Below are 5,688 nucleotides of genomic sequence, written 5' to 3' on the forward strand. Positions count from 1 at the left end.
GTGTGCTCCATTATTTTGCTACTTTCCAGGTGGCTCAGGCCTCTGCGGCGTTTTATTCCTCATTTCCCCTGCCTTCTGGTCAATAGAGGGAGCTTTTTTGGTTATAGAAAGGAAAGTAGGTGGTTAAGGAAAGTCTGCCTGATGTGGCACCCGCCACTTAATTTGACATCCGACCTGGGGGTGGGTGGGGGGGAGCTTGCAGAAACCATAGGTTGCCTCTTCCGAAAACCAAGCAACTCTCCATATGAGACGCTTGAACGGTGACTGGCCATTTTCATTAGTTGTGCATTCTGTATAAAAAGCCAGCGTGTTTACACACAAACGCAAGCACACACACATCTGTTGTCACTCTTGATTCCTGTTGAGCAACTGGAGAGGAGGGGTGGCTATAGAAGCAGGGGGAAATAATAAGCCTTAATAAAAATGATGGTCAGAAGTTGCTGATCTCCTTTGGGCTTTCAAATCTCGTGGGGTGTTTTTTTACACAAGGGAAAGTGTTTATTTTATTGCTAATTCACAAGCCGCCTTTCAGTGGAATTGCCCTCCCAAGGCAGTGTGCAAAATAAATATGCATTTAAAAAGTTAAATTAAAATCTACATCATTCCCCTTCAGTTGAGTGACACAACTTCATTAAAGACATAATCACAAGCAGATTGAAAAGAGGATGTCTTTAGCGTTCTTTTAAAAGTCGCCGGTGATGGGGGACCATACTTCCTGGGAGAGGACCTTCCATAAATATAGGGCCAACCACTAAAAAGGCCCTGCCGCTAGAACACACCTGTCCCAATGTAAGTACACACCTTATTTAAATCCCTCTTCCCCTCAAACCTAGTTAGATTTTATTTAATATTCTGTTCCACTTTTCCAACAACAAACATAGAGCTCAAAGTGGCTCATGATAATCACAAAAGCACTAAGAAACTTTACAATCACTATTCTGTCAAACACAATAACACATGAACATAAGAAGTTGCCTTTCAGCGGCAGCTAAGGCCACTGATTGGTCTTGCCACCATTGTCCTCTCCCAAGACTGGTAGCTGTTGTCCAAGATCTGACGCCTTGGTCTATTCTGGCCAGCGGACTTGTTTTTCTTTTTAATTGGTGACTGATATGTTGGTGGAACCTGACACCTTCCATAATCAGAGCAGGTGACTTTGGAGAGATACACCCCTTTGTACCCCCAGCCATTGTAGTTAAAGCACATTTGGAGGAGTAGGCTTTCTAGAGTGTAGGTCTTCCTAGAGAGTAGGTCTTAAAAGACCTACGCTGGCTCCCAGTACATTTCCGAGCACCATTCAAAGTGTTGGTGTTGACCTTTAAAGCCCTAAACGGCCTCGGTCCAATATACCTGAAGGAACTTCTCCACCCCCATCGTTCTGCCCAGACACTGAGGTCCAGCACCGAGGGCCTTCTAGTGGTTCCCTCGCTGCAAGAAATGAGGTTACAGGGAACCAGGCAGAGGGCCTTCTTGGTAGTGGCACCCGCCCTGTGGAACACCTTCCATCAGATGTCGAAGAGAAAAACAACTACCAGACTTTTAGAAGACATCTGAAGGCAGCCTTGTTTAGGGAAGCTTTTAATGTTTAATAGGTTTTGTAGTTTAATATTCTGTTGGAAGCCGCCCAGAGTGGCTGGGGAAACCCAGCCAGATGGGCGGGGTATAAATAATAAATTATTATTATTATTATTATTGAGTGGAATTCTCCCAAGCATCCTTCAATAAGGACATCCGTGTTGCCTTTTCATTGCTGCCCTCCATGGCATCCATTAGTTGCGAACGTTCAGTGGGAGAGAGTTCAATGATGCATTCCTGCCTGCGAATAGATGCTCCCTGTTGTCCTATTAGTGTTCCTCCATACCTCATTTGAGGACGTTTGCCAGACAGGCAGGCTTTGCTTGGGCTGAGCATGCTGCCTAGTGTCCACCTTAAAATCCAGCCATTTTTCTGCCTTTTCTGAAATGGTCACTTCACTGCTATAGCAAACAGCAAAATCCCATTTGTATGCAAGGCCAGGAGCGTAGTTTATAACATGCATGTACCACGATTCATTTGCATCTCCAAGCCCGGGCTGCTCAACCGCTGAATGTGAACTCTCCTTGAAAAGCAGTGGGTGACATTAGGATTGGGCGATATATCTGGCTTTCAATATAATGATATATCACCAGCTAATATATCACAATATATCACAATGTCTGAAATAGAGATGGGAAGGCCTGGGGAAAAAGCATAAAAATGGGGGGACCCCATTTTTTTTTTGTTTTTCCCCCAAAAAATTTTTTCCTGGAAAATTGGGGAGAAAGTGTGTGGAATATTCAAACTATATCAAACTCACCCTCCCCCATTTTTCCAGAAAAAAATAGCTTTGGGGGAAAATACTCCCCCCCCAATTTTCCAGGTTTTTTTCAGGCCTCCCCAGCTCTAGTCTGAAATAAGGATGGAGCTATGTAGAGGCACTGGCTGGCTCTCCCCCCCCACACACTGATATTTGCATAGCACACACATCATGATTCGCAATATATTGCCAGGTCAATAATTATGAAACCGATATCACAATGTGGACTTCAAACAGGTTTTGGACGATATATCGCCCAGCCCTAGGTGATTTCCACAGGCTTCTGCAACAGGATTTCCAGTTTCTCTTGGCCCCCTTCAGCTGCCTCTGTGTCCGCCTTCCCCCCCTCCATGTCAAGGGCTCCCCCAACTCACCAGAGCAGATTTTGAGGGTGCCTAGAGGACGTGGGTGGCATTGTGGGTTAAACCACAGAACCTAGGGCTTGCCGATCAGAAGGTTGGTGGTTCGAATCCCCACGATGGGGTGAGCTCCCGTTGCTCGGTCCCTGCTCCTGCCAACCTAAGTTCAAAAGCATGTCAAAATACAAGTAGATAAATAGGTACCGCTCCGGCGGGAAGGTAAGCGGCGTTCCCATGCGCTGCTCTGGTTCGCCAGAAGCAGCTTGGTCATGCTAGCCACATAACCCGGAAAAACTGTGGACAAACGCCGGCTCCCTCGGCCAGTAAAGCGAGAGGAGCGCCGCAACCCCAGAGTCGGCCACGACTGGACCTAATGGTCAGGGGTCCCTTTACCTTTACCTTAAAGGACAACAGGAGAAGCGAGGAAGGAGAAGCCCAGTTGAGTGAGCCAACAGCCACACATGCTATGGTGAGTCTCACTTAGTATGTTTGAGCTGAGAGGACATACCTTAATTGGGGAAAGTTATTGTTGTTATTAAAAAAGTGTATACTGTCCTATACCTGTCGATCTCAGGGCACTTCACAACACAAAATTACAGCATAAAAACCACAAAATGCATCATAAAAATAATAACAAAGACAACCCAATAATCCCCGACTTCCTCAACACATTTAAAAGGGCGTTAGCATGGTTGAAGAAAGACATTTTTCACCTGGAGCCTAAAGTTGTATAATGAAGGTGCCAGCCAAACCTCCCTGGGGAGAGCATTCCACAGACAGGGAGCCACTGCAGAGAAGGCCCTGTTCTCGTGTTGCCACCCTCTAGACCTCTCAAGGAGGGGGCACACGAAGAAGGGCCTCAGAGGATGATGTCAGGGTCTGGATTCATTAATAGGGGGGGGGGGAGATTTTAGTCCTGAGCCATTTAAGGCTTAATAGGTCAAAACCAGCACTTTGAATTGGGCCCGGAAACTAATTGGTAGCCAGTGCAGTTGGACCAGGATAAATGTAAGATGCTCAAACCGTCTTGCCCTGGCTGTCAAATTCTGCACCTGCTTTCCAAAGTTTCCAAACCGCCTTCAGAGGCAGCCCTGCGTTATAACATGTAAAAAGGGCATCTCTTCCCCAACCCCCCATGATTAATGTCTCAACGTTTGCCAGGGTAAAGACTCTACCACCCCCTGTCTTTGTTCTTTGGCAGCACCTCTCTAAGCCAAGCTCCGGAGGAAGCTGGCTTGACTTATTTTTTAGTAAAGGTAAAGGGACCCCTGACCATTAGATCCAGTCGTGGCCGACTCTGGGGTTGCAGCGCTCATCTCGCTTTATTGGCCGAGGGAGCCGGCCTACAGCTTCCGGGTCATGTGGCCAGCATGACTAAGCCGCTTCTGCAGAACCAGAGCAGCGCATGGAAACGCTGTTTACCTTGCTGCCAAAGCGGTACCTATTTATCTATTTGCACTTTGACGTGCTTTCAAACTGCTAGGTTGGCAGGAGCAGGGACCGAGCAACGGGGATTTGAACCGCCAACCATGCTAAATCCCTTGCTCAAATCCCACATTGGTTAATTTCAGAAGTTATGGGGGCAAGCTGGCACCCAGCAATTTTAGGGGCGCTTGCTCCCCGCAAACTCATAACAGTTGTTTTTCACCTTCAGCCTCTGAGCTGACGCATTGGCTGATTTCATTAAGTGATTCCAGGCTGTGTGTGAAAGAGTCTTCCTTAACTTGGAAAACATTTTCATTAACCTCCCTTGGCTTTAAAGAGTGTAATTGCATTTTAATCTTTCATTCCTACATTATCATTCTGGAGACGGAGTCATTTAAGGGTGGATAATTCCTGCTAATGTAATTTTAAGATACAGTAATCTGAAGTCTGGTCTGGTCTCGCAGTGTGTGCATTAAGTCTAGAAGCCACACTTGGGATGGTGGTCAGTTTTTAAAAAAAGAAACAGAGTCCTTCCTTTCCGTGTGATAATTCACTGATTCACTTGGAAACTTCTGGGGTGGGTTTCAAAAGTGGCAAAGTTTTGAAGGTGATGGGAGATTATCTATGAAGGTACCACCTTGCGTCAAACTAAGCAGGTCTGGGACAGGGCAATACCCGGATGGGCGCCACAAAATAATAAATCTCCAGTGATGCCAATGGACAGTTCACACACACACAACACACACACACCATAAGATTCCTAGCCCTGTGGTGATGGTGTGAGAAACTCCATTGCTGTCTTGGAAACTAATCCAGAATGTGGCAACTAGACTTGCCGACTGGGAGTGGCCGCCGTGACCATATAACACCGGTCTTAAATGATCTACATTGGCTCCCAGTATGTTTCCAAGCACAATTCAAAGTGTTGGTAAAGGTAAAGGTAAAGGGACCCCTGACCATTAGGTCCAGTCATGGACGACTCTGGGGTTGCAGCGCTCATCTCGCTTTATTGGTGGGAGTACAGCTTCTGGGTCATGTGGCCAGCAGGACTAAGCCGCTTCTGTTGAACCAGAGCAGCGCAAGGAAACGCCATTTATCTTCCCGCCAGAGCGGTACCTATTTATCTACTTGCACTTTGACGTGCTTTCGAACTGCTAGGTTGGCAGGAGCAGGAACTGAGCAACAGGAGCTCACCCCGTCACGGGGATTCGAACCGCCAACCTTCTGATCGGCAAGCCCTAGGCTCTGTGGTTTAACCCACAGCGCCACCTGCGTCCCTTAAGATGTTGGTACTGACCTTTAAAGCCCTAAATGGCTTTGGCTCTGTATACCTGAAAGAGGTGGGGTGAGCACTATTTTGGGGACCAACTAGAGCTTTTTTTTTCAGCCAGAGCTCACCAAAGCTCAGCTCCGGCACCTATCAGGTGGGTGGCAATGCTATTTTAAGAGAACAAGGGAGAAGTTCATGGTAAACTCTGGCACCTCTTTTTCTAGAAAAACAGCAGTAAAACAAGCCCACCTTAATGCAGCCTTGGGGGCTACAGGAATCTTTTAACTGGAGATGCTGGG

The sequence above is a fragment of the Podarcis vaucheri genome (assembly GCF_965113315.1).
Source record: "Podarcis vaucheri genome assembly, chromosome: 9".
Classification (NCBI taxonomy): domain Eukaryota; kingdom Metazoa; phylum Chordata; class Lepidosauria; order Squamata; family Lacertidae; genus Podarcis; species Podarcis vaucheri.